Below are 19,792 nucleotides of genomic sequence, written 5' to 3' on the forward strand. Positions count from 1 at the left end.
GGAGCTGGATTTGAGCCAAGAGCCTATAGTTTAGCAAGCTTTGGTCCAATTACACTTAACATAGAGCATAAGTACAGGGCCTTCTTGAAGGGTTCAAGACAGATGATGAATCAGCATATAGGACGAAAATTGTGGAGTACTTCGCCATGTATTCAACATGAGCCTGAGGCTCCGGAGGGTTCCTGTACTGTGGAAGATGTCCTGCCTCGTCCCTATGCTGAAGACGCAGCGCCCCAGCGGCCTCAATGACTACAGACCGGTGGCATTGACCTCCCACATCATGAAGACCCTGGAGAGACTTGTTCTGGAGCTGCTCCAGCCTATGGTCAGGCCACACTTAGATCCCCTCCAGTTCGCCTACCAACCCCGACTAGGAGTTGAGGATGCCATCGTCTACCTGCTGAACCGTGTCTACGCCCACCTGGACAAGCCAGCGAGCACTGTGAGGGTCATGTTTTTTGACTTCTCCAGTGCGCTCAACACCATCTGCCCTGCTCTGCTGGGGGAGAAGCTGACAGCGATGCAGGTGGTTGTTTCCCTGGTATCATGAATTCTTGATTACCTGACTGGCAGACCACAGTACATGTGCTTGCAAGACTGTGTGTCCGACAGAGTGATCAGCAGCACTGGGGCTCCACAGGGGACTGTCTTGTCTCCCTTTCTCTTCACCATTTACACCTTGGACTTCAACTACTGCACAGAGTCTTGTCATCTTCAGAAGTTTTCGGATGACTCTGCCATAGTTGGATGCATCAGCAAGGGAGATGAGGCTGAGTACAGGGCTACGGTAGGAAACTTTGTCACATGGTGTGAACAGAATTATCTGCAGCTTAATGTGAAAAAGACTAAGGAGCTGGTGGTAGACCTGAGGAGAGCTAAGGTACCGGTGACCCCTGTTTCCATCCAGGGGATCGGTGTGGACATGGGGGAGGATTACACATACCTGGGGATATGAGTTGACAATAAGCTGGATTGGTCAAAGAACACTGAGGCTGTCTAGAAGAAGGGTCAGAGTTGTCTCTATTTCCTGAGGAGACTGAGGTCCTTTAACATCTGCCGGACGATGCTGAGGATGTTCTACGAGTCTGTGGTGGCCAGTGCTATCATGTTTGCTGTTGTTTGCTGGGGCAGCAGGCTGAGGGTAGCAGACACCAACAGAATCAACAAACTCATTCGTAAGCCCAGTGATGTTGTAGGGATGGAACTGGACTCTCTCACGGTGGTGTCTGAAAAGAGGATGCTGTCTAAGTTGCATGCCATCTTGGTCAATGTCTCCAATCCACTACATAATGTACTGGGTGGGCACAGGAGTACATTCAGCCAGAGACTCATTCCACTGAGATGCAGCGCTGAACGTCATAGGAAGTCATTCCTGCCTGTGGCCATCAAACTTTACAACTCCTCCCTTGGAGGGTCAGACACCCTGAGCTGATAGGCTGGTCCTGGATTTATTTCATAATTTACTGGCATAATTTACATATTACTGTTTAACTATTTATGGTTCTATTACTATTTATTATTTATGGTGCAGCTGTAGTGAAAACCAATTTCCCCGGGGATCAATAAAGTATAACTACTACTACTACTACTACTATTGAAATATGGTTGACTTGCGCTGTCCAAATGTTCCTGGGTTGAGCGTATGAAATGGCATCTGCAGTGCACCTGTGGAGATGGTAGGCAAATTGGAGTGGATCCAAGTCACTTTTCAGGCAGGAATTGATATATTTCATCACCAACCTTTCACAACAGTTCATTACAGTGGATGTAAGTGCTACTGGATGAGAGTCATTGAGACAGGTTACCCCATTCTTCTTAGGCATAAGTATAACTGAAGCCTGCTTGAAGCAATGGGTACCTCCTGCTTCAAGCAGGCTTCAGGAAGGCCTTGTATTTATGTTCTATGTTAAGTGTGATTGCACCAAATCTTCCTGAACTATAGGCTCTTGGCTCAAATGAAGCTCCCATTCTTCTGGCTGCCTTTTCTGGACACATAGCTAACTCCAAGTTTTTTTGTTATCCTAGAGGTACAAAGGGATGTTCATCAAAGTTCCTAAGTGGCAGAGAAATGGATTACTGGACATGTGCAGCTTACAGATACTACATTTTTTTCTAATGTCATGCTAAACACAATTCTGTCACATGCCTTGATCTTCTCTTCAATCATTTATAAATTTGCAAATCATTGCATGTAGGTTTAAACATCAGTAATGATTCATTCATATCATTCACACTCTATTTACAGAGAAGATGGATGCAGGTCAAATGACTCCCATGCCCCCATGAGGATGAGGCACAAAGGTGTGAAAGGTTGTGAAAGGTTGGTGATGAAATATATCAATTCCTGCCTGAAAAGTGACTTGGATCCACTCCAATTTGTCTACCATCCCCACAGGTGCACTGCAGATGCCATAATTCACACTGTTGCTGAACAATAGCCAAGGTCCTTTGCAGAGAATCCTGAATGGAATGTGAGGAACCGGGCAGAGGACAGAAGGAGCCTTTATCTGGAGAAAGCTTGAAGAATGCCCATTCCCCCGCAATAACCTTGCTTTCTTGCTTCCTCGGCCAATACTTCCTCCATTGATATTGCAGGGTGGGGTTGGGAATTCCATTTACCTGCTCCTCCAGGACCCCAGCTTTGAACAACGTTAAAAATATTTCTTTATGGGTCATGCGGAGCCTCCACTCCCCGTCTGCTTATTGAACTTCCATACCTGGCTATGCACACCCTCTTCTACATATTCCAAACCTCGTAATAATTGAATCTTTGTATTTATATGACAATTAACAGCTGGTGCTATTAAAGACAGCACTATTCCTTTGATTAGAGAAACCTCTTCCATTATTAGATGTCCTACCTTTCCTGAAGTTAATTCAACATCTTCAGGCGGTTATTACTATTATTTCTGTGATAAGAACCTACTGGCATAGAATATTAGTGCCCTCCTTTACTGTGCTCCATTCTGTTTGGTGTTTTAAATTCCATTCAGAACGAGTGGAATACCTAAATTTTAACTGCTGCTATTACACAATCCCATAGTCACTCTCTAAAGCACACATCTTTCTGATGACACACATTAAAGTTGCTGGTGAACGCAGCAGGCCAGGCAGCATCTCTAGGAAGAGGTACAGTTGACGTTTCGGGCCGAGACCCTTCGTCAGGACTAGAGGGTCTCAACCCGAAACGTCGACCGTACCTCTTTCTAGAGTTGCTGCCTGGCCTGCTGCGCTCACCAGCGACTTTGATGTGTGTTGCTTGAATTTCCAGCAACTGCAGAATTCCTCGTGTTTACATCTTTCTGATGGGTAGACTCACTCCAGTAACCCCCTCATCCAATTTCCTCAATAACCATGCGGCCAGAGACTCCCCAGATTTTTGCCTGTACCTATCCCCTAAACTCACTAATTCCTTTGCGATGAATTCCTTGATCTCTGTTGTCTTGAAGGGGCCCATTGTACCAACCCCAACAATTCTTTCACCTGAGAGGATGAAGCCATGGGATGATGCCCCCCATAGTGGGTGTAGGAATGCATGATCACTGGCCTGGTCTGCACTGTTTCGGGTACACAGGGGAGAGGGCGACCCAGAACTCCACTCTATCCCCTCTTCCCCATCTTTACCTTCTAGCAAGACATCCCCATCTCCAGCCCCAGAGTAGGACCGTCACCCTACCTCATTAAAGCTCGAAACTTTACAGGGTCAGGCTGCCAACCATCTTGGCGAGCAGTGTTGAAGTACTGTAGTTTCATTAGCTGACGAGCTATCTCTATATTCTTATCTTCTAACTTTGCAGCTCAAGTCTGGGCCATCAACAATGATTCTCTCAGAATAGTACCTCGTCCTGAACCTCATTCTTAAGGCAGAAATCATTTTATACTGGTGTTTTACAATCTCTACAAAAAGCCAGAAATCATCTCACTGGCTATCCTTTCTCCTGGGAAAGCTGGATGATTTAAGTATGGAAACAATGTGATGTCCCACTTCATCTCCAGTGAACTCTCACTGGTCTGACCAATCTTCCAGCATTCCATAAACCATCAGCATGTTAGCGAGACTTCCAAAGCCCTCACTACTATTTGTCCAACCTGGGACTTGGCATCTCTTAAACAGGGGTGGGGGGGCATCCTCTCCATTAAATAACATTTTAAAGAAATGCATTCCTGCCCAAATATCCAGATCCTGCTCAAAGCAGCAGCAAAATGTGATGGTGTATCAGGTCTGCAGGTCTGGCAAGTGAGCAGAAAACACTAATTGCAAATAAGTATATCAATCATTTATTTACAAGCAGTAAAAATTTGACCTAACATTCATGTTCTCCAAGTTACAGAAACTGCAAAGCTGAATATTCAACAAACACACTTAGTTAAAAGCACACAGAACACACCTTTCCAATGGTTATGTGCACTGCTTGCCCAAGACAAAGGAAGAGAGAACAAGCCTCTTGTAAGTGCTATTTAAAACTAGACACCAGGCGGCCAACCAATAGGAAAAACAGCTGCAGTTTCTAAACCAACCAATCATGACAGAAGTAGCTTTCAACAAACAAAAAAGGCCACCCCCCCCCAACAAAGGAAAACAGTAAGTGCTCTATGTGTTATAATGTTGTAGGTGCACCATAGTCTGGAGGAACATTGTTTCATTTGTTTGTATATGAACAATCAGATGACAATAAACTTGTGTTTGAACTTGAAAACATTGAACTCAAATAAGTAGACAAGCTTATTGTTTTTGTTCTTGCCATGTCGTTGAAGGAATGGAGGGTGCCATTTTGTGAGCTATCATGTGAATTGGTTTTGCCCAAGAATAACTGTGTCAAAATGCTTTAATGTGAGTACACTTGACGCTTCTGATGGAGCCAATGAGATTGAAACACATTTGAACTGAAGGAAAAGGGAATAAGAAGAAGGGTTGCACCTGAAGAACTCTGGAGATAAATTATCATACAGAAGATCCCTATGCCAGGGGCTGGGAGAAGATGGATCAATCATTTGACCAATGGGAGATCCCCCATTTCAGAGTTATAAATTGGAGTAATGGTCGAATGAGTATTGGTATAGATGATAGAATTCATGAGATCAGTTGTTAGCCAGGGATCAACACAATTATGTGATATTTGTGTAGAGGCATAAAGTGCAAGCTTTGAGTAATTAAGATTTGAGTAGTGGATTGCTTAACCCAGATCAGTTTATCTATTCATTCCAATACAGCAGAGAATACATCATTCTGGCCCTTTCAGCCGCACTGTCCAGCTGTCACAACCACGGATTTGGAAACGCAGCAGATACGACAATTGTGCCTGTGAATATGCACGTGTCAGCTAATTATAATTTCATTGTGATGGTATTTAACTCCACTCTTTTTGTTGTAGTACTTGTCAAGACTTGAGCAAAGCACAGCAACGTTTCGCAGCCTGCTTGCATTCAGTCTTACCTGAGAAATTGGACTGTCGAGTCAATTGACTCTGAAGACGAGAGGTATTCATTTTATATTTAGTTATTCCTTTCAGCCGCAGTGTTGGCTTTGTTTTCTGTTTGGGAGTTTCATTAATGGCCCTGTTTGCTCTAGTGTTTATTGTTTTCTTTTCCCTCTAACTCTGTTCACATTAAAGTCTGTGAACTATTGACCCGCTTCAGTGTCTCTCACTCCACACTATCCAAACATAGTGGCAGCAAGACTCGACCACACAAAGATGGACCCAGCAGAGAGTGAGCAGCAGATCTTGGCCCTGAGATTCATTGGTCAGGTAGGATACAAGCTACAGGCAATGGAATCTGTTCTGAGTGAAGTTATGGAAGCAATTGGGCAGATAATCTTGTGCCGACAAGCCCAGTCTCATCTAGAGGAAAAGGTCTGGGACTCTAGTTTAGAGTTGAATCATCCACTAGGTTAGGATATTAACTTGGAAAAAGGAAAGAAGGACAAGAAGAACCCAAGGCGCTCTGAGGATTGGTGAGATTATGTTCATAGTTATATACAAAGTAAATAGCCTGATTATGAGAAGTGGCTAGGAAGGTTGAGAGTGGAGAATCAGGAAGCCTCAGAGTGCATTGTGGAAAGAAGATAGTGCAAAGAAATGAAAACAATTACACAGGATTAATAAAGCTGCTATAATGGGATGTTTGCTGGAAAATATAACTGAAGTGAAGTGAGAGAAAACAAGCTGACAGGGAAGTAGCAAAATTAGCTCCATCATGAGTACTAGTCTCTGTCGTATCTAAGACATCTTCAAGGAGCGGTGCCTCAGAAAGGCAGTGTCCATTATTAAGGATACCCTTCACCCAATACATGCCCTCTTCTCTTGTTACCATCAGGAAGGAGGTATAGAAGCCTGAAAGCACACACTCAGCGATTCAGGAACAGCTTCTTCCCCTCTGCCATCTGATTCCTAAATGGACATTGAAGCCATGAACACCACCTCACTTTTTTGAATTATTTCTGTTTTTGCACTAGTTTTAATTTAACTATTTAATAGATACATATATTTAGTTTAATTGATTTACTTATTTATTTTAATTTTCTATATTATCATGTACTACATTGTACTGCTGCCGTTAAGTTAATGAATTTGAAAACATATGCCAGTGATATTAAACCTAATTCTGTTTGTGATTTTGAATTGTATAAGTACTGTATAGGGAATATTAGACAGAGAAGAAGAAGATGAACTGGAAAGAGAGGGGAAAGAAAATGAAATGCTCAGGGAGCAGGGTAGATGAATTTGACAGGCTCACTATGAATGCGTGATGAGAGAACAGGAGAGAAGCGAAGAGGAATGTGAAAAGGAGAGTACAGAAATAGAAAAAAGGAAATATCAACATTAGGATTTATGGACTGCTATGAATGTCACTTAGAAATCAGCAGCTGTGAAGAAGGGCAGCGTCAATCACACCAAATGTCTAAAACAGAGAAGTGTGAAGTCAACTCTCGGCTCAGAAAGAAGTGACGTGTGCATTTGGGATGATTATTTAGACTGGGGTGATTTAGTGTATAAGGTGACACACTAAAATCGTGCGGTTGATTGGAGAAGTGGCCTGCCTCTCTCTGAATTTTTCCAAGAGGAGGTTGAACCTCCAGCACCCCTTGCTCCAGTGGCACCTGTTGTAATGAAGAAAGTTCAGGAGACACCAGAGCCAGTGGGACCAGTTGTGAGCTACAGCAGTGAATATGCCAAGGTGTGGGCTGGGAGATGATCCCCGAGAAATATTCACAGCACTCAGCAACTCAGGATTGTTCACAGTTCAGATGAGGCAAAGGAGCGGAACTTAAAGAGTTTAACTTCAGTGTTATGCCTAACCCTACTGGAGGGACAGGCATAAGCCATGAGTCATTGGATGATTTACTATGATTTAGGAGGCTATATCAGAAGCTGCAGGGACTAATTGAGGTGACCCAGTGGAGGCTCTTCATAAATGTAGACAGTGGAAAGGGAAGCGTCCCATTGCATTTGCAATGAGGTTATGGCTGGTTGTTTTGAGTGTTTATGATCCCATTTTGGACAGGCGGAACTGGCTTAGAAAGCTGGTGTCAAATAGTATTGAGGAGAGCAGAAGAGTGTGTGACATGTTTGATCCCATGGATCCCACACACACTGGGTTCTGGGTTCTCAGAAAGATTACACAAGTATGGGAAAAAGAAGTAAGAGAGAAAGGTACTAAGGAAGATAGGAGAAAAGGTTTCTAAAATAGCCCTGAAAAGAGAACAAGGTGTACAGTGATAGAATGAAAGGAGACAGGGTGCTTATCGGGGTATGCTGCCATCATGACCAACAGCACCACCTATTAGGAGAGATCATCGAGGATGCGGTCAGAATGCCTATATTTCTCCTGTTGTGAATACCAGATCTCCATGGAAACATTTCAGTTGCAGACACAAAGGTAATTTTGTGAGGGTTCGCCCACAACCCAGAGAGGTTGAGAATGGTCAGGATGTAACAAAGTCACCATTGCCCCTGAAAGGTCCACCACGTTACCCACAACATCATGTCCAGGGTGCAGAGGAGAAGCCATCACCATATCCAGAGATACCTATGGGGACTTCCAGTACACAATGACGGTGTCGGGTCTCGGTCATGTGGGTGTGCACCACAAGGTTTGGCGGTGCAGGTAGACCCCTTGTAGAAGCTAGGGTAGGAGCCTGCCCTATAAACTTTCTTGGTGTCACGGCTGGCTCTTGAGTAACCCTAAACACAGCAACACTGAATGCAGCAAGTTGATAGCGAGCAAGTCTCTATTGATATTCCAGTAGGATGACATGAGCACAGGACATGTGCAGTTGGGGAGATGTAAATGAAGACAGAAGATATGATGGAGGACTCACGGGTCAGATGAATTATTTAAGATTGTCAGGCAGTATTGGCTGAACATAAACACGGCTGTGGCAGGCTGCAAGGAGAGATGTATATACAAGGCCCTGCTCCGAAACCCCAGAAGTAATACAGATTTCTGAAACAAGCGGAGACAGATGTAGAGAAAGTTATTCAGAGTTTGTTAACACAGAGTTCTGGGAGTAATAGCATCTACGAATAACTCACCCTTATGGCCAGTTCAATAATGTGTTAGATGTTGGATACTCACCATAGGTTACAGGGAACTGAATAAAGTTACCCCTTTAACTGCATCTGCAGTAGCCACAAGATCCTGAGACTCTGATTAAGCAGAATACTGTGGCAAAGTGGTTCAAAGTAAGTAATGGATTTTGCTCTGTTGCGTTGAAAAGAGAGTGTCAATATAAATTTGCTTTTACTTGGAAGGGAGAACAATATATACAGACAGTTTTGTTGCATGGTGTCATAATTCACCCTCCATTTTCATCAATGGTTGGCAAATAGGCTGAAACTCCAACAACTGTGCACTGAGAATGTCACCTTGATTGGTGATGAAAAGTCTGCAAGCTAATTGCCAAGCTCAGTGAATACTGCAATATCAAAGGATGAAAGCCGTTTCAGTTCCCCAGTGTTTAATTCAATATGTAGATCTCTGATGTTACAAACAGAGACTTGAGAGGAATATTATGAGTCAACTAAAGAATTACTTCAACTGTTATAGAAGATGAGCTGGAAGGTAAACTCTAAAAAGGTTCAAATCATGAGGCAGTGAGTTAGTTACTTGGGAGTGTTCATAGCTCCTAGGAGATGGGAGATGAGAGACTGATAAACAGCATGTAAATGTTATGGCAAAAATACCTCTTCCCACTGATGTGAGGGAATTGAGGTTGTTTCTTGGTTTGTTGCGGTATTGTAGAGACCACATGGATAGCTTTGCCACCAAAGGTTAGCCACTTATGGAACTCCTGAAGAAAGATGTTCCATGGGAATGGAAAAGAGAACACACTAAAGTAGTATCAGATCTTAAAACTAGCTTTGCTATGGCACCTGCTCTTAAGACTGCAAACTTTTCTGAGCCATTCCTTGGGAGGTCGCTGCCACCAGTCATACAGTACCGGCTGTGTTAATCCAGCAGATGCATGGCCAACTGCTATGCATCTCAAATGCTTACTCTAGCAGAACATGCATATACAACATGTGAATATGATCTGTTAGCAGTGTTTTGGACAGTTAAACATTTCACATGTTGTGGGTCTTCAAAGATTCAAAGTACATTTATTATCGAAGTATATATGCAGCAAACACTGAAATTTGTCTTCCTTACAGCCAGTTATGAAACAAAGAAGAACCATGGAACCAACCCATTCAAAGAAAAACATCAAACACCACCCCCCCCCGACTACACAAGAAAAATCATGCAAACGGTAAACCAACTAATGAGCAAAAATGCAGGCTATAAAACACAAAATCAAAAGGCATATTTCAGTACTGCTCTGCTCAGTGTTCATTATCTGCAGACCACCTCGATTCAAAAATTGCCCAAAAAAGAGCGACCAGAACTAGAACACATTATAAACATGAATTAGAGTCCAAATCTGCAATCTGTGTTGATTAAACCTTGTTCCGTCACCATCCTCCAACAGCATCGGCGGGGGAGGGTGAGGGAGATCACTTGAACGCAAGGACCTTCCCTCAGGAATAGTGAACGAGAGAGAGTGAGAGATGGCCACACACAGACCATTTCCAGCAGCAGCAAGCTAGACTGAACACTCACTCGCCCTCTGCACCTGCTTCAATAATTTCATTCTTCCTCAGCATTTTAATCAGCAAGAGATGGAGTTGATCATGGGCTTGCTGGCTTCCAATGCATATGCTTTGGTTGCAGCCTCGTGGAACATTCTCAGAGAGAGCAAATTGCCAGATTGCCTAATCAGCCCAAAATTACACTGCCAGAATGTAGATTATAGGCTCTAACCATAGCAGAACCATATCTGAAATAAAAAGATGCAAAAGAAGTGAGAGGAGTTGCTTCGTGACCCATCTTGAGGATGACCGAATATTTCACATTATGGGAAGCTAGAGGTTACATTTCAGCAGATGGTAAACCTTTACTATCGGCACCCTTGTTGAAGTATACTGTATATTTGAGAAGGTGAAAGGAAATACTTATGAAATAAAAAAGAAAGCTGAAGGATCACTTAAAAACATCCCCAGAAGGGAACAGGAAAGCAGATGACTTTGGTCAAACCAGGAGCAAGGTGTGGGGTGAAATGTAACCCAGATATAGAGGGAGTGATGACACAGAAACTATAAGGACTATACTTAGACTTAGTCAAGGTACATCAACAGGACCAGCAGTTAGCAAAGGTACAAAGAGGAGAGAATTTTGAAGACTATGGGAAATATTCAGGAATGTAGTTACAGAATGGGTTTGTACTTAATAATGGTAAATATTTGGTGTAAGAAATAGTCATAGTCATAGTCATACTTTATTAATCCCGGGGGAAATTGGTTTTCGTTACAGTTGCTCCATAAATAATAAATAGTAATAGAACCATAAATAGTTAAATAGTAATATGTAAATTATGCCAGGAAATAAGTCCAGGGCCAGCCTATTGGCTCAGGGTGTCTGACCCTCCAAGGGAGGAGTTGTAAAGTTTGATGGCCACAGGCAGGAATGACTTCCTATGACGCTCAGTGCTGCATCTCGGTGGAATGAGTCTCTGGCTGAATGTACTCCTGTGCCTACCCAATACATTATGTAGTGGATGGGAGACATTGACCAAGATGGCATGCAACTTAGACAGCATCCTCTTTTCAGACACCACCGTGAGAGAGTCCAGTTCCATCCCCACAACATCACTGACCTTACGAATGAGTTTGTTGATTCTGTTGGTGTCTGCTACCCTCAGCCTGTTGCCCAGGCACACAACAGCAAACATGATAGCACTGGCCACCACAGACTCATAGAACATCCTCAGCATCGTCCGGCAGATGTTAAAGGGCCTCAGTCTCCTCAGGAAATAGAGTCGGCTCTGACCCTTCTTGTAGACAGCCTCAGTGTTCTTTGACCAGTCCAGTTTATTGTCAATTCGTATCCCCAGGTATATGTAATCCTCCACGATGTCCACACTGACCCCCTGGATGGAAACAGGGGTCACCGGTACCTTAGCTCTCCCTCAGGTCTACCACCAGCTCCTTAGTCTCTTTCATATAAAAGATACCAGAAGATGTATTGGTACCATGATACTTTTGGGCACCAAGGAGCAGATGGAACTATGGAACAGTTGAATCTGTGTCTGTGGCCAATAATGCAGAGATGTAGAATATTATTATAAGAATTGCTTGATCTGTGCCCAGTATAACCCAGATAAATTGGCTAGAAAAGCAGTTTTAATACATACATGCCCCTTGGAAGGACCATAGGTAAACTTGCAGATTGATTTTGTGAGGCCAAAAAAGTCCTCCAGGGGATTTTTTAGTCCTCGAGGGAATTTTGCTTTCCTCCATCTCCTGGAGGACTGAAATATATTCTGGTAATAGTGGAAGTTTCACGAAGTACATAAAGGCTTTTCCAACTTGGAATAACACTGCTAAGGTTACAGCCAGGATTTTGAGAGAGCTTTTACCCAGTGGGGATTGCCAAGGAGCCTAGAATCAGATCATTTCACTGCACAGGTAATGCAAAATCTGATAAAGTTGTTTGGGCAAAAAATGAGGTTCCTCATTCCTTATTGACCCCAATCTAGTGGAATTGTGGAATTGTTGAACAGATGAACAGAAATTTAAAGGTGATGCTAGTTAAAATGGCTAAACAGCATAGGATCACATGGGTCACAGTCTTACCCTGTAACCTTATGATAATCCATACCACTGGAGCTTCTGCTGTATTTACTTCTTTTAAGTTGATAACCAGAGGAGAGACTTGAGAGGGTTAGAATTCCTTCGTTTGGACAGTGCCTGAGTATGATGGTATTGTAAAAGACAAGTGGATACAGCAATTAATTGACCCTATTAAGGAAGCCCATTATGTCACAGCCCATAGTGTGGGATGGAGGAAACAGCAGCGTAAAGCTTATTTTGATGTGCAAACAAAACCTAAGGAATTGGAAATAGGACAGAAGGTTATGATCTCTGCACATCAGCCAGGCCATTTTACTGCTCCAAGATTTGTAGGGCCAAATGATGCTGTTGACAGAGCCAGTCCATCAGTCTATTGAATCCAAACTTCTAACAATTGAATTGAATTGACTTTATTACTTACATCCTTCGTACACATAAGAAGTAAAAATCTTTACATTACGTCTCCATCTAAATGTGCAACGTGCAATTTATAGGAATTTATAACATGTAGTATGTACAACAGGACAGTCAATATAACATAGAAATACAATTGTATCAGCATGAGTTAATCAGTCTGGCTTGGTAGAAGAAGCTGTCCCGGAGCCTATTGGTCCTGGCTTTTATACTGCGGTACCGTTTCCCAGATGGTAGCAGCTGGAACAGTTTGTGCTTGGGGTGACTCGGGTCTCCAATGATCTTTTGGGCCCTTTTTACACATCTGTCTTTGTAAATGACCTGAATAGTGGGAAGTTCACATCTGCAGATGCACTGGGCTGTCCGCACCATTCTCTGCAGAGTCCTGTGATTGAGGAAAGTGCAGTTCCCATACGGGGCAGTGATGCAGCCAGTCAGCATACTTTCAATTGTGCCCCTGTAGAAAGTTCTTAAGGTCTGGGGGCTAACTGCTAACTGCATTTCATTGGCTTTGTATCTGTACTCGGCACAATGACAGTAAAGTTGGATCTAATCTAATCTAATCTAATACCAAACTTCTTCAACCGTCCAAGGTGAAAGAGGTGCTGTTGTGCATTTTTCACCACACAGCTGCTGTGTACGGACCATATGGGGTACTCGACCACATGTATGCCGAGGAACTTAAAGCTGTTCACCCTCTCAACCCCAGATCCATTGATGTCAATAGGGGATAGCCTGGCTCCATTCCTCCTGTAGATCACAACCAACTCCTTTGTTTTTGTGACATTGAGGGCAAGTTTGTTTTCTTGACACCACTGTGCCAGGGTAATGATTTCTTCTCTGTAGGTTGCCTCGTTATTTGAGATTAGGCCAATCAATGAGGTATAAATTAAGTTAGTATCATATTAACTAACTAAAGCCACTTGGATAAAATCAATGTTCTCTTGTAGTTGAGGTTCATAAGTCACAATGTCAATGGGATGCTCTGAAAGGAGAAGATGCTCTTAGATTTATTTTTCAGGTAATCGACAGTGATGAGGATGAAGAAGCTGTTGGCCCCTCAGTGAGATGGGCAACCTCTTCCAGTTTGCACTTGATAGTTCACCTCATACTCAACATCAAGAAGGGAAGGTTAAGACAAGACATTCATTGCAAATTCCTCAACCAAAGCAGAGACAATGGAGGAGAGAATCTGATGGGAGACGGTGTTCATCACCAGATCTTCTGGAAATAAAGCAGGGAATGGAATTTTTGAATCCCGAGGATGTATTGAATGATTAGGTAAGTACAGAAACTGCTCTTGGTTTTTTTTCCAAGTATTTGGAAATGATTGGTGTTGGAATGCTAATGATGAGTGGCCTCATAGTGGTGGAAGGCTTTACTGAAGTTGCATGTTCCACTACAAAGTGTATTATTAGCTAATTATATATTCAATATATTCATCTGCACAGTTGCAAGGCATGAAGATTAAGTTGGCTGCAGATGGACTATTCACAATTCATGGAAAAGTTTATATGCATTCCATCAGATGCCATGGCAAAAGTAGACTGTGAGGGTGAGGAAGGTGGAATGGTAGTACGAATTAATGAAGAACTGAAATGAGATTTTACAAACGAAATTAGACCCATATCTGGTGATAATCGGGGTCACGTAGCAATGGTGTGGATAAATGACGGGAGTACTTGGAAAATAGAGAAATCATCTTTTTGAGATCCTGCTTCAGGCAAAAAAGGACATAACTCAAGTACATCTTCATTGTAAATGTTGAAGTACTGCTGATGTGGACACAAGTCAGAAATTAGATCAACGGTTAGTATGTGCCCCGGGCAACTTAATCCCAGTTGCACTGGAGCCTCAAGATCAGCCGTATACAACTTATCCCATGATAGAGTTGATGACAGCTGATACCACATTATTGTAGTGCCACATATAACTGGTCCTTTATTATGTGTTGAGGTTCAGACAGATACAAAGGAAGTAGGACTTGTATTAGAAGAAACAGAAGGACAAATTATTCTTGTAGCAGGATATGGTTATGTTCAAGTGTTGTTTGACTTGACATCACTCCAAATTCCTAATCGGTGTGGAATAAGCCTCCAGGTGTTTTTCCAGCATTTATGAATTGAACAGATTACCCACTCAGAATTGAAAACACGAGAGAGATGGAGAAGGGGGCTTATTGAACTCAAATGGTTTCCATGGTAAATACACTAAATATTGCAGAGGTAAACTCTCAATTAAATTCTCCAAGGCAAAAAATGGAAGAAGTTGTAAAGTTGTTGCACTTTAGTTAACCAATAATTGAATGCTCCCTATTTTACAACCCTTAGGAGATGTGATTAACCAAATTATTGACAGAGTTAATATGAAACTACTCCACATGCTAAGGATGCTGTATGTACAATGCACACCTCATGGTTACTTTTAGTAATTGGAGTTAATGCAGATGACAGTCAGAAAGGGGAAAGGGATTAAACAGCCAGTGCAGAGTACCCTTGTGGCCACCCCCTCAACAGCAGGTTTGGATACTATTATGGGGGTGATGACCTAGCAGAGGAAAGTCACAGTGGTCAGGTCTCTGGCACTGAGTCTGGCTCTATGATTCAGAAGGGAAGGGGGAGAAGGAGCAAGCTGTGGTGATAGGGGATTCATTAGTACGGGGAATAGAAAGGAGATTCTGTGGATGAGAACAAGAATCCCAGATAGTATTTTGCCTCCTGGGTGCTAGGGTCCGGGACTTCTCAGATCAATTCCTCAATATCCTTAAGTGAGAGGGTGAACAGCCGGAGGCCATCGTCCATGTAGGTACCATTGACATAGGTAGGAAGAGTGACAAAGATCTGCAAAGTGAGTTCATGGAGTTAGGTACGAGGGTTAAAGGGTAAAACCTCCAGGGTTGTGATCTCGGGATTGCTACCCATGTGGCCAGAAAAAGGAAGATTATACAGTTAACAAAATAGCTAAGGAGTTGGTGTAGGAGGAGGGCATAAGATTTTTGGATCATTGGGCTCTCTTTCAGGGAAGGAGGGACCTGCACAGAAGAGAAGGTTTGCATCTGAAATTGGAAGGGGATTAATATCCCAGTGGTTGCTAGTGCACGGCAGTGGGGGTCGGAGAGGGGGGTTAAACTAAAGTTTCAGGGGGAGGAGAACCAGAGTTCCAGAACAGATAGTGGAGACATTGTGGAGAGAGAAGTTGCTAAGAACTCAGATGAAGTCAGGAATCAAAAGGATGAGCAAGGTGTGACTAATACCCTGAGCTGCAATATATTTCAATGCAAGAAGTATCACAGGAAATGCGGATAAGCACAGGACATGGATCAACACATGGAATTATGATGTTGTAGCCATTACTGAGACTTAGCTGCAGAAGGAGCAGGACTGGCAACTCTGTATTCTGAGGTTCTGTTGCTTGAGACACGACAGATGGAAGACATTAAAGGAGGAGGTTTGGCGTTACTCCTCAAGGAAAATGTCATGACAGTGCTCAACCAGGACAGATGGGAGAACATGTCTAGTGAGGCATTACGGGTGGAACTGAGTAATAAGAAAGTTATGACCACACTAATGGGGCTATATTACAGACTATCAAACAGTCTGAGGGACTTGGAGGAACAAATTTGGAGAGAAATTGCACACTGTTGCAAGAAACATAAGATTGTTGTTGTAGGTGATTTTTACTTTTCACATATTGACTAGGTCACCCATACTGTAAGAAGGACTAGATGGGACAGAGTTTGATAAATGTGTTCAGGAAAGTTTCCTTAATCAGTATGTAGAATTTAGAAGGAGAGAGTGTGCAATTCCTGATCTACTATTAAGGACTGAGACATGGCAGGTAATAGAATTTGCTCAGGTGAACTCTGACTCTGCCATAGTTGGATGCATCATCAAGGGAGATGAGGCTGAATACAGGGCTACAGTAGGAAACTTTTTCACATGGTGTGAGCAGCATTATCTGCAGCTTAAAGTGAAAAAGGCTAAGGAGCTGGTGGTAAACCTGAGGAAAGCTAAGGTACCAGTGACCCCTGTTTCCATCCAGGGGGTCAATGTGGACATGGTGGAGGATTACAAATACCTGGGGGTACGAATTGACAATAAACTGGACTGGTCAAAGAACACTGAGGCTGTCTACAAGAAGGGCCAGAACCGTCTCTATTTCTTGAGGAGACTGAGATCCTTTAACATCTGCCGGACGATGCTGAGGATGTTCTACGAGTCTGTGGTGGCCAGTGCTATCATGTTTGCTGTTGTGTGCTGGGGCAGCAGGCTGAGGGTGGCAGACACCAACAGAACCAACAAACTCATTCGTAAGGCCAGTGATGTTGTGGGGATGGAAATGGACTCTCTCACGGTGGTTTCTGAAAAGAGGATGCTGTCTAAGTTGCATGCCATCTTGGTCAATGTCTCCCATCCACTACATAATGTACTGGGTGGGCACAGGAGTACATTCAGCCAGAGACTCATTCCACCGAGATGCAGCACTGAGCGTCATAGGAAGTCATTCCTGCCTGTGGCCATCAAACTTTACAACTCCTCTCTTGGAGGGTCAGACACCCTGAGCCAATAGGCTGGTCCTGGACTTATTTCATAATTTACTGACATAATTTACATATTACTATTTAGCTGTTTATAGCTCTATTACTATTTATTATTTATGGAGCAACTGTAACGAAAACTAATTTCCCCCGGGATTAATAAAGTATGACTGTGACTATGACTAAGACTATGGCTATGAACACTTTACATCTAGTGATCACAATGCCATTAGTTTCAGAGAAAATATGCAAATAAATAGGTTGGTCCACAGGTTGAGATTCTAAATTGGATAAAGGCCAATTTTGATGGTATCAGAAAAAAATCTGGCCATTGTGGAATGGGACAGACTGGTTACCAGCAAAGGTATACTTGGTAAGTGGGAGACCTTCAAAAGTGAAATTTTGAGAGTATAAAGCTTCTACATGCCTGTCAGAATAAAAGGTAAACATAATCCATTATTTGTTATTATTATTATATATATATTTTTTTTCTTTCTCCTTTTTCTCCATCTGTCCCTCCCACTATACCCCTTGCCCATCCTCTGGGCTTCCGCCCTCCCCCTTTCTTTCTCCCTGGGCCTCCCGTCCCATGATCCTCTCATATCCCTTTTGCCAATCAACTTTCCAGCTCTTGGCTCCGTCCCTCCCCCTCCTGCCTTCTCCTATCATTTCGGATCTCCCTCTCATCTCTCCCACTTTCAAATCTCTTACTATCTCTTCCTTCAGTTAGTCCTGACGAAGGGTCTCCTTCCGAAACGTCGACTGTACCTCTTCCTATAGATGCTGCCTGGCCTGCTGCATTCACCAGCAATTTTTATGTGTATTGCTTGTTAGTGAACCTTCGTTTTCAAGAGATATTGAGGTCCTAGTTAAGGAAAAAAAGGAGGTGCATTGCAGATATAGGCAGGTAGGAATAAATGAGGTGCTTGTGGAGTATAAGAAATGCCAGACATGACTTAATAAAGAAATCAGGAGGACTAAAGGAAGGTGTAAGGTTGCCTTAGCAGATGAAGTGAAGTAAAATCCTAAAGGATTCTACAGATATGTTAAGAGTAAAAGGATTGCAAGGGACAGAATTTGTCCCCTGGAGAAACAGAATGGTAGCCTATTTGGAGCGAAAAATGATGGGGGGGACTTAAATGCATTTTTTTGCATCTATATTTACTCGGGAGGCAGACACAGAGTTGACAGAAGTAAAGCAAAACAGCATCAACTTCAGGGGCGCTATACAAATTACAGAGGAGGGGGAGTTTTCTGTATTGAGGCAAATCAGAATGGATAAATCCCCAGCGCATTACAAAGTGTTCACTTGGGCCCTGCGGGAGGCAAGTGTGGAAACTGCTGGGGCCCTGGCAGAGATATTTAAAACAACTTTAAGGATAGGTGAGGTGCTGGAGGACTGGAGGAAAACCAATGTAGTTCTGCTCATTATGAAAGGTTCTAAAAAAACCAGGAAATTAAAGACCTGTGGGTCTGACATCAGTTGTGGGAAAGTTATTGTAAAGTATTCTAATGCACTGTATATATGAGTATTTGGATAGACATGGACTGGTTAAGAATAGGCAGCATGGCTTCATACATGGTAGGTCAGAATAACTAATCTCTGACTGGAGGCCTCTGACTAGTATATTGCCGCAGGGATCAGTGCTGGTTCCTTTGTTGTTTGTCATCTATATCAATTATCTGGAGTTATCTAGATAATGTGGTTAACTGGATCAGCAAATTTTTGAATAGCATCAAGTTTGGGGATGTAGTGGACAGAGAGGAAGACTATAATGGCTTGCAGAGGGATCTGGACCATATTGAAAAATGGACTGAAAAATGGTAGATGTAATTTAATGCAGTCAAGTACGAGGTGTTGCACTTTGGGAGGATAAGTCTTACACAGTGAATGGTAAGGCACTGAGGAATATGATAGAACATAGGGATCTGGAATACTGGTCCATAATTCATTGAAAGGGGCATCACAGATTGATAGGGTCGTAAAGAAAGCTTTTGGCACATTAGCCTTCCTTAATCTTAGTACTGTGTACAGTAGATGGGATGTTATGTTAAAGATATTGGTGAGGCATAATTTGGAGTACTGTGTGCAGTTTTGTTTACTTACCTGTAGGAAGATATAAATAAGTTTGAAAGTGTATAGAAAAATTTACAAGGATGTTGCTGGTTCTGGAGAACCTGAGTTATATGAAAAGATAGAATAGGATAGGATCGAGGTATACAAAATTATGAGAAATATATATAGGGCAAATGCAAGCAGGTTTTTTTCCACAGAGGTTGTGTGGAACTACAACCAAAGGCCATGGGTTAAGGGTAAAAGGTAGAAAGTTTAAGGGCGACATGAGGGGAAACTTCTTCACTCAAAGGGTGGTGAGAATGTAGGACAAGCTGCCAGATCAAGTGGTGCATGCGAGCTCGATTTCAGCATACAGGAGAAATTTGCATAGGTATATCGATGGTAGGGGTATGAAGGGCTATGATCCAGGTGCAGGCCGATGGGTGTAAGCAGCTTAAATGGCTCAGCACAGACTAGATAGGATGAAGGGCCTGCTTCTATGCTGTCTGTGACTCTATGATTCTATATAGCATGAATTTAGGCATATTTTATCATGTTTCTTGTATATACTTTTGTATTGAGGTTATTTTTAAACATGCTGGTGTTTTGATGTCT

Source organism: Mobula hypostoma, chromosome 6, assembly GCF_963921235.1.
Source record: "Mobula hypostoma chromosome 6, sMobHyp1.1, whole genome shotgun sequence".
Classification (NCBI taxonomy): domain Eukaryota; kingdom Metazoa; phylum Chordata; class Chondrichthyes; order Myliobatiformes; family Myliobatidae; genus Mobula; species Mobula hypostoma.